The sequence below is a fragment of the Rhinatrema bivittatum genome, chromosome 5 (genome assembly GCF_901001135.1).
Source record: "Rhinatrema bivittatum chromosome 5, aRhiBiv1.1, whole genome shotgun sequence".
Classification (NCBI taxonomy): Eukaryota; Metazoa; Chordata; class Amphibia; order Gymnophiona; family Rhinatrematidae; genus Rhinatrema; species Rhinatrema bivittatum.
The window spans coordinates 257,225,653-257,242,164 of record NC_042619.1 but is presented as its reverse complement, the minus strand read 5'-3'; the positions used below and the strand labels follow the sequence as shown (position 1 = coordinate 257,242,164).

General features: G+C 43.9%; 1 long non-coding RNA gene across 1 annotated transcript in view; it reads right to left on the bottom strand.

Moving 5' to 3' along the window:
- The window catches only part of LOC115092689, a 146,239-nt gene extending 130,056 nt beyond the window's left edge, over nucleotides 1-16,183 (bottom strand). The window contains exon 1 of the long non-coding RNA XR_003857052.1: nucleotides 16,023-16,183. This is a non-coding gene — a long non-coding RNA (uncharacterized LOC115092689). The remainder of the gene's footprint in view (nucleotides 1-16,022) is intronic.
- Between the last annotated feature and the right edge of the window lie 329 nt (nucleotides 16,184-16,512).

Below are 16,512 nucleotides of genomic sequence, written 5' to 3'. Positions count from 1 at the left end.
TACATTCAGACATCCCACGCAGGCTCCCATTTTCACATACATACTCCCTGCCCATCCTAGGAAGGCTCCCATGCATGCATGTGCGCACACACACACGCACACACACACGCACACATATGCCCACATCCCCACCCATCCCAGGCAGGTTCCCAGTCACTACAAATTCAGAAATGATTTTTTTTTTTTACCTTTGCTGTCTGATCTTGGTTTTCTAATTGGTTGGTCACAGGCTTTTTTTTTCACCTTCCCTTTCTTGGTCTTTTGCCAATTCCTTTTACAGAGTCTCTGTAAAAGGAATTGTCTGTCTTGAGCATGTTATAGCCACATTCAATATTTTTTGGGGTTCCCTGGTACTCATCTTCTGGCTATGCTCTGTTTAGGATAACAATATCCATTTAAAAGAAAAAAAAAGCTAAATTATAGGAAAATAACCCATAAGTTAAATGAGGAAGTGCGACACCATCTGGAAGTAAATGGCACAAAATTAAAAGTAACACATTTTCTATTGGCAGTGGGGGGAATGGATGCTGCGAAAGATAAACAAAACCAATCTGTCTCTCTGGAAACGTAAGAGCACAAAATAGCCCCAGGCCAAGTGGATTCTGATTGTATGGGAAATACATAAACCGCTCAACTGGAGGGTGCAGGCCTAGCCTGCTCCTTGCCTTCCAAGGGAATTAATCTTATCAAAACATTAACTTCTATATTAAAGTCCCAGGATCAGGATACATAAGGAAAGAACAACTAAAAAATTAGACAAGGCAGAGGAGGCATCTTTGAGCCCTAACACCGGGCTGCCGCCTGAACAAAGAGCACGAGTGAATATTCCTGAGGTGGGGGAATCTACGTCTGGGTCCCCAAATTCAATGGGGGAAACAGAACGAGGTCCCCAGGAAGACCTTTTAGGTAGACAGGAAAATCTCCTGCCAAACAGCATTATACCAGGAACTTTCACCCGTCCAGCTCTTGTCACGATGGACACACTATGGGATATGTTGGCAGGAACTATCTCTAGTATAAAGAAACTGGAAGGGAAAGTTGACTTATTATGCGAAAAAAATCAACAGGAATACTCCACAACACAAAGACAAATTAAAGAATCAGAGGACAGGATAAAATATTTGGAAATACAGGAAAAGAAGTCATCGGAATTTAAAGCTATGGTGGCTAAGGACAGGGAAGGTCTATCCAGGAGGATTGAGTTACTAGAAAATAATACCAAAAGATTAAATTTAAGAATTTTAAATTTCCCCAGAGTAGTTGGGGAGGAGTCCCTAACTACTCTGAAAAAATTCTTGGTTGAAATTCTTGGTTTCTCTCATGAATATTTTCCTATTATTAATAATTGCTATTTTCTTCCTAGATTTAAAAATGAAAATGAGAGATCAGAAATATTTCAAGGAAACTTAACAAATTTCTTGGAAGATTCCTCAGCCAATGTAATTGACTGGGGAACCCTATTGGTAAATTTTCAAAACATCTCTGACAAATTCAACCATGAAAAAATATTTTAATAAATATCCTACAAATTATTTTGGGAAACAAATAAAAATGTTTCCAGATTTGGCAATCTCGACCCAGCAACGGCGAAAAGCCTTTCTAGTCCACCGCCAGGAAGTTCTTTCCATGGGTTTTACATTCGTATTACGTTTTCCATGCAAGTGCATAATAAAGAAACAGGAAAATATGTATATATTTTTCACCCCGGACCAGTTAAATAATTTCTTAGAACCATTGAGAATGTCAGCATCTACCCCAGTGTTAACTTAGAAATATATGGTATATCGGCATGCTAGATTTTCTGGAAATGTGAAATGTTTTCTTTCCTTTTTCTCCCAGTATCTATGAAACTACACACCCCTCCATGTTGATTGATATTTTAATAGTAAAAGTTTGAATTATGAATCTAGAAATGTAATCTTAAATGTTATTGCTGACCATACTATTGTATTTCACATGCAATATTTTGATTTATTGTATTGTTTGAAAATCTAGAAATAAAGAATTAAAAAAAAATAAATAAATTAGACAAGGTAGGAGCAATTGTGTAAACAATGAGAGCGAAGTTCCCCCCCCCGGGACAAAATAAAGATTAACTTCCTGTCAACTAGATAGCCAAAATATAAAATGTAGCCCTGTTCCGCACTGGTCGGAGGCAGGAATTCACTTGGGGGTTCAGTGGTCAGACTATGACCCATGATACTGGAGTTGTTTCCTGGCAGGGGTGAAAGGAAAAGTCTTAGAAAGCCCTTATGCTTGTGAGGTGTCTTCCAATACCTTCTAATAGGAATAGCACATTGTCACTCGGTATGGGGTTGACACTGAATTTTTAATGCGGATTAATAATTTGGCAAAACAGTAAAGCTTGTGTCTGGTGCAATGCATACAGAAAAAAAAAAAATCCAGATTTCCCAGTAACGGAAATCCTTTGCACTAGGGAATCCTTTCCTTGACTCCCTCACGGTGTAAAACTTCTTCCTTTCTGGGATGTTCCTTGTATTGGTACTTGCTTCATGGCGAGCAGATCGCTGTAGTCAGTAGCCGAACTGGCAAAACCTCCTGAGCAATATAGATGATCTTCTGCTGATTACTCCCTAAGCAGCAACTCAGCCTGACAGCCCTTCCTCTGACTCCAGCTTGAAGTCCACTCAAGGCAAATCTGCAGTGAAATACAAGGAGTATGGGACGAATTCCCCCCTCCCCTTTCACTCCCCTTTTTGGTTCTCCCACTCTGAAGATCCTGTTGGACCCCGAGATCTCCCACATCCTGGATGCCCACGAGTTCTATGAGTCTCAGCATGCTCCTAGGGCATGAGATGGAGAAGAAGAACGCGCGCCAAAGAGGTCTCACGAGCTTTCTAGAATCCTATTCCTTGTAAGACACCTCCCACTGGGCAGTGTCAGAAAACCACCACCTTCCGACTCTTTGCCCTCAAATTCCAATGTCTGCGGAGACCCTTGATGCAAACCGTGACAGAGGTGGTGGCTTTGTTTGAAATCTTAAATGTGCACATTTTATGAAATTGTTATGTAATCCGCTTAGAGCTTCTCTGTTTTAGGTTCATGGAACATAAACACTTGCAAAAGTATTTCTGCTACCAGACTGCTTGTGGACATCACCGATTACAGAAACTTCAGAATGAGAAATCTCAGGAAGAGTGTCAAATATTGCTGTCTCATTAGAGAGGGGTAACCTCAAATTAGCCTTTTTTAAGAAGAATATTAAATCTCTGGAGCAACGACAAATGTGAAGGAGTAGAGGTTTTTAATTGACTGACTGGGATACCCAATGTGCTAAAGGGTTTTTTCCCCCATTTTAGTCAGGAAAAAAAAAACGCTTTATATACTAAGGCTCTACAATCTGTCTCTAATAAGACACAGAGTGGGAGAAAGACCAGTGCTAGGAATGAATTTTATCAATATTTGAAACCATACAGAATGACAGAACACAGATTAGAACTGCAGCACAGGGAAGCAAAGTGACTTGTCCAGAGCTGGGATTAGGTCTCAGGCCTTCCCCCAGTGCCTGAGTCCAAGTTCTAATTACTAGACTCCCTCCAGGAAATTCATGGCATGGCATGCGCGAACTGTAGCAAGGATCTCCAAGGTTTGATTTTTTTCTTTAGTACAGTTGGTGATGACTTGCTCACTGTATATCACATGAAGGGACACTGGTGAAACAAACGCTGCAGAAAGCAGAGTGTGGGAAGGCTAAGCACGTCAAGGTCATGTCACATGCTAAGTAACAGAAACAGGATTAGACCGGGATCTCTAGGGTTCTCCAGCAGACCACACTGTGGGCCCAGAACTCGCTCAATACTTTTAGTACTGACCTTGGCCATATCTTCATTAAATGATTGGTTAACAGTTACTTTGATGTTATTATTCAACCCATTAATTTAACGATCATTTTCTAACTGGATTTCCCGCTGACAAGTCCATGTTCCAGCACAGCCTGATATTTTATTTTTTATTAACAACGTTCCTCAGTGGAATCAGGTTCCACAAAGCATTTCTCTCTCTCTCTCTCTCTCCTCCCACCCCCATTAATGGCATTGCATTGATGGTTGTCATGACAATCACAAGTCTTCTCTGTGGATATATTACAAATGCAAAAACAGTGTATCATGGTTTATGGGCGAGCACACAAGTCCTTGGTGCTGTGGACTTTGAACATTGCTGTGTCCTATTGCAACAGAATAAAAGGGACCCTCATGCATCTTGGGATATCATCACTGCACCCCTTGTGTTTTTTAGCATAAGGTGTACTAAGCATCTGAGACATGATTTATGCAGCAGTGTGTTATTGTTGTGATGAGATGCATGCTTTGAAACACTATGGGGGTAATTTTCAAAGGAGTTACGCGCATAAATGTAACTACTATTGTAGCAATTTTCAAAAGCCATTTACTCACGTAAAGTGCACTTATGCGAATAAATCCTATGGACGATTCAATGGCATATATTGTAGCAATTTTCAAAAGCCCACTTACTCGAGTAAAGTGCATTTACATGCGTAAAACCCAGATTTACGCATGTAAATGCTTTTTAAAATCCGCCCCATTGTATATATATTTTTTTAAATATTTATGTGACCCTGGTCTAAAACCTGTTCCTTTTAGTTCTTTTTGGAATATACTTAACCCCTATCTGAGTAAAGAAAAGGTTTTCAGTAGGTTCAGTAGTAGATTGTGTACAAGAGTAGTTGTACATTTAAGCCTTGGTAATGGCACAGGAGGACAGCTAGAGGTATAAAGGGTAAGACTTGCAGAGAGGGAGTGATCCATTTAATTCCAAGACGTACTGCTCAGGACTTTTATTTTGCATGTTTGCTGTGTTTTGGCTCCCTGGTGCAGAGAATAGGCAAGGCAACATTTTTGTCCATGGAGGCAGTAAATCTTGCTCTACACTCCTAGGCCAAGGCCTGTCTTCTTTTGGAAGACCTCCTAGGAGGAATTATGAGGGCACCAACAAAGAGAACAATCCTGTCTTGTGGAAGTCTCATCAATTATCTCAGCTTGAGTAAATGACTGATTTCCTTAGGTGAATTGTGAGGGATTGTGTCAGGAATGAATTCCCAGTGCTGAGGAATTTGTGTGCTGCTGAAGTGTTTTATTTTGCTACTGGCTGTTTTTGTGACTTTCCCTGTGGAAGCCTGTAGTGTAGACCTACTTGAATACCTCTCATGCTGAATAAATGTGGCATTATTGGAACCATCAATCCAAGAGTTGGACTGAATCCTTTATTGCAGGGTTTGGGTTCATGTGAGGTGAAAGAGGCCTGTGAAGAGTTAGCTTGTTTCCAGTAAGGGGACACCTGTTCAGGCCTCAGAGGGGAATTGGGTTCCCTGTCCAGTGAGGAGGATCACCAAGAAAAAAGCCTCCGGGGGCCTGGTGCAATACAGTTAAATGCACCACCTGCATGACTATTTTTTCTTTTGAATGTACCGACCAGTGCAAGGCAAGATTAGAACTCCTCAGCACATGATGTTATGTTCCCCTAGCAGGGGTTATAATTACAGCAAATGTCTGAGAAATCCTTCAAGCAGTTCGTAATGGAAAATTTCGATATGGGTGGAAAAAAATAATGAACCAGAATCAAAATGTGCAAAAACAAGAATTTATCCCTTTTTCCTTTTTAACAGCAAACTCTTATATAGTATGTTATAAATGTAATCCTCAATCCGAGTATAACTGTAAACTGGGGGCTGAATTCCTGATTCGCTCTACCAACCCTTGTGTTGATTATTCTGAAGGGGGGAAGGTTTAACCTCCAAGGCCCACGATGCACCAATGCAACAGTTTCGAAGACATTTGACACATGCCATGGTGTTCCAAAATTAAAAGTCCTTACTGAAAACAGTCAAATGAAATAGTTGCAAGTGGTACAGTATTTAAGGCATGTAGAATCTGCAAGCAGGTACTGAACTGTATGAAGGGGGTACTGATCCCCATTGTCACCCTACTGGGATCCCCTCATTCTTGCTCTTTTGGGATCCAAAGCTCTCTTGAATGGATGGTGGACTCCCTGTTTCCCAAGAACTTTTGCTGGTACCTAAGCCTCCAATATCTGAACCTCTCTTACACACACTTCTCCATCTCCCCTCCTGAAATCCTTTGGAATTCTGGAGCACTAAACACATGGCAACAGACGGGCAGCTCTCTCCTCTGCTCTTTCCACACACCCTCTGATCACCTCTGGACAGGCACCCAGCCTTCACCCCTCACTGGTCCTGTTTAAATCTTCATTTACCTTGAACTCCCTTCAGAGTCCTCCTTCCCCCACAGAAGGATGAACAAGGGCCAGGGTGAGAGGTTCACTTCCCCCAGAAAGGAGACACTCTACACCTCACTGCTGGACTCCCCAGGAGAAGTCAACTTCAGTCAAGCATCAGAAGCACCCCCACAGGGAACTTGTTTGTATGGCCCTCTGAACTTACCATAGACCAGGGGTTGTCCTCAAGAGCCACAAAGAGGCCAGATTCTAAGGATATTCACAATGAATATGCATGAGAGGCCATGCATGCAAATCCCCCTCATGCATATTCATTGTGGATATCCTGAAAACCAGGCTTGTTTGTTGCTCTCGAGGACACGGCCGATGCAAGATCATTTCGCATCTTTTGCAAACCTTCAGTTTTACATCCACCTTCCCCAATTTACCTCTAGCACGACATTTCCTCCTAACAGTGGCAATAGCTCCAGAACAGTGCTTCCTTATTTGATGGTATTAGGTTTGATTCAGCACCCCCTCTGGGCCTCATGCTGGTGGGATTTTGCTGCTCCCCCCCCCCCCCCCCCCCAAATGTTGGCTCTTTAGGCAACTGCCTAGTTTGCCTAATGGAAGCACCAGCCTCGCTCAAGGACCAGAGTTGGCCACCGCTGCTATAGACTGTGGAGCAACAAAGACAAAGGCAGGGGTTTTTTTTTTTTTACCCCTTCCCCAGACCAAAGGTTTGTTTCTTCTCAGTCTCCTGACTCCTAACCTTTCTATAAAGAGCCCTCTTGGGCTTCTCTCTCCAAACCCTGAACTGCCCTTTTTTGATCCCTTTCAGAGGGGAGTGCAGTCGCAAAATGGTTTAGTCCACTCCCTACTCTTCCATCTCAATATGTCCTCAGCTGGTAGGAGCATGGACCTAGGGAAAGGACTATAGGACTCCTTGCAGTATTATTTTTTATGAGAATTCGCCTCAATTCTCAGCTTTCCCATGCCTTTTACACTTAGAGGTCTATAATTAGTTGCAGGCCAGCTAGGAAAGTTAGCTGGATAAATATGTCCAGTTAACTTGGCCAGGATATTCTTACAATTAGCCAGATAACTTTAGGACTACTGTTTGGCTGTCCTAAAGTTTTCCAGCAGCCTTAGCCAGATAATGCCATTCCACCCCGGAACACCCTCAGACCGTCCCTGGCATAGGCAGATATGTTTTTAGCCGGATAACAAGTTATCCGGCTATGTCAGCGGTCTGACAGATGGAATTTTTAAATCTTGGCGTTTGTCCAGCTAAGTGCCAAAGTTAGCCAGACAAATGCACTGAATATGGATCTCTATACTAATGCATTTTCCTTCCACATTTTGCCTGTTTGCACAGCAGGTTTGGCTTTAAATCCCCAGTCTGTGCATTTCACTGCAAAAACTGATGCAGGCTAATTTTAAAACGAGTGCGCGTGCACCCATACATGCGCATATCGGCGAGCAAGCAGAGATGCACTGCAATTTTAAATCATGCGCGCACTTACGTGCATACATTTTAAAATACACCTCCCGCGCATAAGTATGTGGCTAAACTTAAGAGATTGCTTGAGAAAACATACTTCACATATCTTTCCTAAGATTTTGTCGGATTTTATGTGCGCATAGGTAGGTGGATTTTAAAACAAGCTTGCGTGAGGGACAATCCCAGTTTTTACAATTAGTCCATCAGTTTGCCCAGTTAACATCGAGGTCTTCAAGTCCCCTCTGGTTCTTCATCCTGCATGCCCCCCAGTTGACCCAGACCCCTCACCCTATCCTATAAGCCCTAAAGTTTGCTACTCATATGAAGCAGCAGTAAAGTTACGCGGATGACAAGCCACCGGTGCGCTGTAATCTCCATTTCTAAAATACGGAGTTGCAGATGTAACTGTTGGGCCCCACCCCAAAACACCCATACCCCGCCTGTGCTCTGCCCCTTTTCTGCTCTCTTATTTTTGACACGCACGTGGGTATATATGCGCGTACTTTGCGGCTTTTTAAAATCCGTGTTGCTCGCACTCGGCCCACTGTGCTGCAGTGAGGGGTTGGCGCAGCCTAGCGAATGAACTCTCTAGGTCCATACCAGCAGCAAGCAGATGAAGCCTGGGATGGGACTGGACTGGAGCTTCACCTTTACCAGCCCCTTTTCCTGCAGGTTGGGCCCTTGGGCTCCGGCAGGACTTAGGCAAGAGTCCTTCAGGGTATGGTGAGATGGGGAGTCTGGAGTCAGGCTGGGTCAGGGGACGCAGCGATCAAGAATGGTCAGTGTCCAGGCTAAAGTCGGTGGCAAAGCAGCAGGCAAGGCACAGTCAAGGTCCAAATCCGGGTAGTCAGTCCGACGAGAATACAGGGGCAAAGGAAGGTGGACTGACGAGATGAGACAGGCTGGAGAGACAGGGCAGGGCAGGCTGGACACAACGAGGCACAAGGCAAGCTGGAGGGACAAGGCAAAGCAAGGAGACAGGAACGCTGGCAACACGCACTGCTTGGACAGCAGGAGACCCGTTGCTGAGGCGAGGAGTAAGAGTCGCAGCTGGGTTTAAATACCCAGCCGTATGACGTCATCAAGGGGCGCCTGTATTGGCCTTTTCCACCACGGAGCCCTTAAAAGCAGATACACGCCTAAGGGACGGCACAGCACGTTGATGGAGGAGGACCCACTGGTGGCATCTGAGCCGCGAAACAGGGATGACGGCGTCTTTGAAACGGGAAGGTGTCAACTTTTGAGTTTTAGCATGTTTGCCTGTTTGTTTGGTTTTAGGATTCTGTCAGGGTAAATGACAACAGAAAACAGAGAGGAACCGAATGGTTGTGTCATTTGCTGGTACTGAGATTTTCACATTTTGGCAGGTTAAGAGGCCCTAGCAGCCAAGGCAACAGAGTAAATGTTGAAAGCATGGTATTTTTCTGCATGGACTCTGTGGATGTGTTTGTAGGTGGATGGGAGTGTTTGTACATGTGTGTGTGTGAATGGATATCAGGTGGGGGTATAGGTTTGTATATTCTGGTGTATTTCTATGAGTGGGTGTGTGTAGGTCTATACAAGTATATGGTGGAGTGGGTGTGTCCTTGAACGTGCATATAAGTGGCTGGGTATGTGGGCGGTGGGTTTATTTGTGCATTTATGTCCAGAAAGGAAGATATGTCAGCTTGCAATTCATGAGGCAATTGTAAGAACTGATTCAAACTTTGTAATATTTTTGCTGTCTTACTTGTGATACCCCTCAAAACAAGTGTTCTGTGGTGCGTTTTTGCTCCAGTTCAGTGAATGCATCTGCAGCGGGTAACTTTATCTGCATGCACAGAATTCAGGTCCTTTAGGTGGCCATGGACAAGAAAGCAAATATTACCAGGAAGGTAAAAAGAAAGAGGGAGAAGCAAGCAATGAGGATGGAAGGGGAGGAGAAATGATAACAGAAGTAAGAGAGAGGATGAGATAGACAAAGGCATAGGGAAAAAGGGAGGCTGAAAGAGAGATTGAAAGGGGTGAGAGGAATAGAGAAAGCGTTAGCCAGAAAAGGCTGTATCATTTAATTAGCATTGATAAACCTAACAGACCTTTTCCACTTTCCATTTTTCTACAAATGGGAAACAATATGCTGACGGCAGCCCTTGTGCTATTTCTCCGTGCTTTACAGATAGCGTGCGTCTGTGTCTGGGGCATAGTCGCCAGCGCTGGAAAAGGCTGGGTGTCAGGATTAATTTGGCTGTGCAGGTATTTCCGTTAATAGCGCACTGAAGCAGAACCAGGGCCAGCAGTGATTAAATTAAACATTTAAGCGTGAGACCGTAGTGCTGATGGTGGGAAAGGATTGTAGGCATGACCAGGAACGCTGTGTACACAGAGGAAGAAAGCCCATGAATGGGAGACAGACATTTCTAGTGGAGATCCAGTCAAGCCTCTGTGGATACATGGACTGACAGTCACTGACCTGAAAGTAAAAGGAGAATGACCTGGTAATATTTTTTCCACAGTAAGATAGGGGTTCTCATTTCTGCTCCTGAGGGCTCACAAACGGATCTTTTTTTTTTTCTGAGTATTTAATCTAACCAGCTACTAATACTTATTGTTGTTTATAGCACCACTGGACATAATGCAATGTTTTACTATGATAATAAGTATTCAGGTATGATAAGTCCCTGCTCCAAAGAGTTTACAGATTAAGTGGGGTACCTGAGGCAACAGGAGATAAGGTGACTTGCCCAAGGTCACACGGAGCATCGGTGGAAGAAGTGGGGTTTAAACAGTGGTGCATATTTTTGTCTCATAGATATTCATTGCGGATATCCTGCTAAGCTCACCTCTCTGGGGTACCGAGTCTAAACGTTCTGCACTGGGATCTTCTCTCCTGCAACTCTGAGAGCAATGAGAATCTTAACAGGTTTTTAAATCTCATGTAGCCATGTCTGTATATTTTAATCATTTGCTCTGGTGTTTAGTTTCCTTGCACGAGACACATGGTTTGGCGTGCCACTTTCTTTTCACACTGAGCTGAAGTCTTTTGGATTTGTCTGTCAGTCTGCAGGGGGGGTTGCAGTGGGCAGTGGTCCTGGTGTTTTGGGCCAAGGTGGTAAAGGCCTATGGGGAGGGGTCATAAAGGGTAAAGAAAAAAGAGAGACACAATCAAAAAGGGAGAAGGGGAGGAGAGAGGTAGGTTTCAAAAAAGAAAATAAGAGGGGAGATTGATTCAGCTGAAGATGTTGAAGAGGAAGGCGTGCAGAGACTTGTACAGCCAGTATATGGTCAGTCTGAGAACCACATTGCAGTGAGATTGGCTGCAGCAACAGTAAATGAAGGACGTCCAACAGCCACGCTGTTCTTTCAAAGACGCTTACGGGAGAGCACATAATCAATAGCACAGACTGTGCATAGGAGGAAAGCAGGCAAGAGTCTACCATGAAACCTAATGGAAGGGAAAGCACAGATTTCAATTACCCCAATATTGACTGGGTAAATATAACATCAGGACATGCTAGAGAGATAAAGTTCCTGGATGTAATAAATGACAGCTTTATGGAGCAATAGGTTCAGGAACCGACAAGAGAGGGAGCTATTTTAGATCTAATTCTTAGTGGAACGCAGGATTTGGTGAGAGAGGTAACGGTGGTGGGGCTGCTTGGCAATAGCGATCATAACATGATTAGATTTGAATTAATGGACTGGAAGGGGGACAATAAGTAAATCCTTGGCTCTAGCACTAAATTTTCAAAAGGGAAACTTTAATAAAACAAGAAAAATAGAAAAAAAAAACCTGAAAGGTGCATCTACAAAGGTTAAGAGTGTACAACAGGCATGAACATTGTTAAAAAAATACAATTTTAGAAGCACAGTCCCGATGTATTCCACATATTAAGAAAGGTGGCAGGAAGGCCATACAATTGCCAGCATGGTTAAAAGGCGAGATGAAAAGCTATTTTAGCAAAAAGATCATCCTGCAAAAATATGAAGAAGGATCCATTTAAAGAAAATAAGAAAAAGCATAAGCATTGGCAACTTAAAATGTAAAATATTGATAACACAGGCTAAGAGAGAATTTGAAAGTAAGTTGGCCATAGAGTCAAAAACTCATAATAAAAAGTTTTCTAAATATATCCGAAGCAGGAAGCCTGTGAGGGAGTTGGTTGAACCATTAGATGATTGAGGGGTTAAAGGGGCACTTAGGGAAGATAAGGCCATCGTGGAAAGACTAAATTCATTCTTTGCTTCAGTGTTTATTAAGGAGGATGTTGGGGAAATTCCTGTTCCCGAGATGGTTTTCAAGGGTGATGATTCAGATGAACTGAACCAAATCATGGTAAACCTGGAAGATGTAATAGTCCAGATTGACAAACTGAAAAATAGCAAATCATCCTAGTGTTCTGAAAGAACTAAAATATGAAATTTCAGACCTATTACAAGTAATGAACTCCAACCAATCTAAGGTAAGAGCTGCGCTGTCATCAGTGCCTGGGAGGGGAGAAGAACAAAAGAAACTTTAAACAGAAAATAAAAAAGCCCTTTAAAGCAGGGCTACCCACCGCGGCACCGTGCGCCGGGCGTCGCACGCCAAAGGAGCGCGACAAAGGAGCCTGCCCCTTTGTGTGCCCCTTCATGCGCACCTAAATGCTGCTCAGTAGAAACCTCTCTCCCTCCAAACCCAAGCCTCTTCCAAATTGAAGCCTCTGCCAGCAACTCACCGAATAAGAACTTTACCACCCTAGCCTAAGCTACAGTTCCCTCTTCCAGGGCTTACTCCACTATTCAACAGCCACCCCTCACTCCTGCTCACAGACTATCTTTAGTCGGCTCCCTCCATTCACATTTCATCAACTCCAAAGACCAGCTCAAACATAACTTAAGCCTATCCCATTCCATCTCTACAAGACATCTTACGGACAAAAAGAGACTTCTGTGCCAGCAGAATTCACAATCTTCAATTTGATGCCAGGGCACTGTTCCTGGAAACTATAGACTGCCTGACTTCAGTGCCAGGAAAATTTGTGGAAACTATTATAAAAAATAAAATCACAGAACATATAGATAGGCATGATTTAATGGGACAGAGCCAGGATGGATTTGCCCAAGGGAAGTCTTGTCTCTCAAGTCTGCTGCATTTTTTTGAAGGGGTGAATAAACATGCGGATAAAGATGAACAGGTAGATGTAGTAGTGTATTTGGATTTTCAGAAGGCGTTTGACAAAGTCCCTCATGAGAGGCTTCTAAGAAAACTAAAAAGCTATGGGACAGGAGGCGATGTCCTTTTGTGGATTTCAAACTGGTTATAAGACAGGAAACAGAGTAGGATTAAATGGTCAATTTTCTCAGTGGAAAAAAGGTAAACAATGGAGTGCCTCAGGGATCTGTTCTTGGACCAGTGCTTTTTAATATATTTATAAATTATCTGGAAAGCAGTACGATGCGTGAGGTGATCAGATTTGCAGATGACACAATGATTCAGAGTAGTTAAATCATAAGCAGATTGTGATAAATTGCAAGAGGACCTTTCAAGACTGGAAGATTCGGCATCCATATGGCAGATGAAATTTAAAGTGGACAAGTGCAAGGTGTTGTACATAGGACCAAATTTTCAAAGGGTTACGTGTGCTGGGCGTATTTTCAAAAGGTCCGGCGACGCGCGTAAAGCCCTGGGACGTGTGTAAGTCCCGGGGCTTGCAAAAAGGGGCGGGGAGGGGGCGTGGTGGGGGTGTGGCCAGAGGCCTCTGCACGGCTGCTGTGCTGGGGATCGCACGCCGGCAGTTGGCCAGCACGCACAACTTACTTCAGCCCTAGGGGTTGAAGTAAATTTGGAAATAAAAGAAAAACAAAGTAAAAGGTAGGGGAAAGGAAGGTGGGGTGGGGGGTAGGGAAGTTCCCTCCAAGGCTGCTCCGATTTCGGAGTGGCCTGGGAGGGAACGGGGGAAGACTACGAGGCTCGGCGTGGGCTCGACACGCACAAGGTGCACAATTGTGCACCCCCCTTGCACGCGCTGACCCCCAATTTTATAACATGCGCGCGCATGTTGTAAAATCAGGCGTACATGTATGCGCGCCGGGTAGCGCACGCACATATACGCCCCTCGCGCAGGTTTGAAAATCTACCGCATAGGGAAAAATAATCCATGCTGTAGCTACATCCAGGAAAAAGATCTGGGCTTCATAGTGTGCTGTGGCAGTCAAAAAAAGCAAACAGGAATTATTAGGAAGGGAATGGTGAAGAAAATGGAAAATGTCATAATGCCTCTGTATCGCTCTATGGTGAGACTGCACCTTGAATACTGTGTACAACTCTGGTTGCTGCATCTCAAAAAAGATATAATTGCACTGTAAAAAGTACAGAGAAGGATGACCAAAATGATAAAGGGGATGGAACGGCTCCCCTATGAGGATTGAGGAAAGTTTAAAGAGGTTGGAGCTGTTCAGCTTGGAGAAGACACAGCTGAGGGGGAGATATGATAGAGGTCTACAAAGTCATGAAAGGACTTGAACTGGTAAATGTGAACTAGTTATTTACTCTTTTGGATAATACAATGACTAGGAGGCACTCCATGAAGTTAGCAAGTAGCACATATAAAACAAATCGGAGAAAATTCTTTTTTACTCAATGCACAATTAAGCTCTGGAATTCATTGCCAAAAGATGTGGTTAAGGCAGCTGGTGCAGCTGTGTTTAAAAAAGGTTTGGATAAGTTCCTGGAGGAGAAGTCCATAAATTGCTTTATATCCATAGGGAATAGCCACTGCTTGTTGCTGGCATTAGTAGCATGGGATATATTTAATGTTTGGGTACTTGTGACTTGAACTGGCCACTATTGGAGATAGGATACTGGGCTTTAAGGACCCTTGGTATGACTCAGTATGGCATATCTTATCTTCTTAAGCCCTGAAAAGCAGAGAACAACTCTGAGCCGTGCAGGTTGTCCTGGTGTCCTAGCTCCCATTACCAGGCCAGGAGAAGGTGAGAGATGGCATAGTACATCTCCCAGAATACACTGTGGTTTGCCCAGCATGCAATTTGAAATCTAATGTGTCAATTGACTCATGGTTAATCAGAACAAAAATGTAACTATATATCTATATATCTTTAGCGATGGCACAACATCTGAAATCTCATTCTCTAAGATTCTGATCTAGTGTTCGTCTATTAGAACCAATAGACAATGGTAATAACAGAAACATAGAAATGACGGCAGAAGAAGACCAAACGGCCCATCCAGTCTGCCCAGCAAGCCATGCAGTTTATCCATTTCTCCCCCCCCCCCCCCTTTTTCTCCCTCCCACCCGTCACTGTTGGCTTCCAGCTCCCTCCGGCCCCAACTCCCTTCCACCCCTCCACCAATGCAGAGAGCAGCGCCGTATCCGCATCCCAGTGAACATCCAGCTCAATCAGGGGAAGCAACCGCCGCAACAGTAGCTGTATATTTTGTACACTGTATATATTGTACATCTGTATATAATTAACTTCTTCTATCTCTCTTTAATTCCTCCACCCCAGTTCAATAGCCCTTGTTAATTGTAACTGCATCTCTTCATCACGTTTATTTATGTTCGTTGTTGTATTCATCGCACCCCTGTTTTTTATGTAAACTGACATGATGTGAGTTTTTCATGAATGCCGGTATAAAAAAACCTTAAATAAATAAATAAACAAGCAGGCCACACCCCTGCCCCATACTCTTACCCACCCCTGCTTTGTTTGTTTGTTTGTTTTTTGTTTTTTTTTTTGGAGATAGCAGCCCTCCATCCCTCCACTCCGTAAAGGCGGAACACCAACCACTGGCCACTGGCATCCCGCTCCGTGAATGCCTCTGTGGCTACTGCCGCTCCGTGCAGTGAAATCTCTAACATTACCAGCCCATTTCGAAAATAGACATCCTCCCATTTAAGAATAGGGAGGAGAATTTCCTAAGGCATCTCCACAGGTTAAACGAACGTAAATTTACCTGACGCGAGGTTGGGGATCGTTGGAGGGTGGAGGCATATTTGAACTTTCACATAAATTATTATTAGGATTTTCAGAAGCCTAAGCTTATATTTTCCTGACAATTTTCCCTGCATATGATACTGCTACTTGTGTACAGTTGTTTCCACATTATATTGTAATGAGGCATTCGTTTTGTTTTTTTATGTGCAATTATTAGATGGAAATTTGTATTTCTCTCTATTTTATGAAAAGAAAAAAAAAAAGAAAACTGGTGTATCTTATGCATTCATTTGTTACCTAATTTAGATGCAGCTGTTATAAAATTATCCCCTTAACATACATATAATCCCTGGACTAGCGTCCCATCTCAGGACCTGGAAGACTATACCTCAGTGTTAGTGCTGCCAGCACTAACAGGTCGCGGGCGCCTTCCCTCACCCGCGGTCCGACTGCTGTTGTCCCCTCGGGGGCTTTCACTGCTGCCGCTCTCCATCTGTTGGGGCCTTCCCGCGGCCGCGTGGAGGCTGAGACGCAGCTCCAATGCTCCCGGGCGTCTCTTAGTGCGCGCGCACGTGCCGACACGTCACATCTTAAAGGGGCCACGGCGGGAAAACCAGGCCCGGCCCCTAGCTGACGTCAAAACTCCCAGCCTTCTTAAGGAAGCTCCCCCGGTCACCCTACGACTTGGCAACAAGTTCTTCCTGCTTGCTTCAGGCCGCCTGTGTGGATTGCCTTCCAAGTAGCCTTTCTGGTTTCCTTCTTCTACCCGGACCTCGGAAAGGAATTGACCTTGCCTTCAGCCACCTGCCCAGACCTCGGAAAGGAATTGACCTTGCCTTCAGCCACCTGCCCAGACCTCGGAAAGGAATTGACCTTGC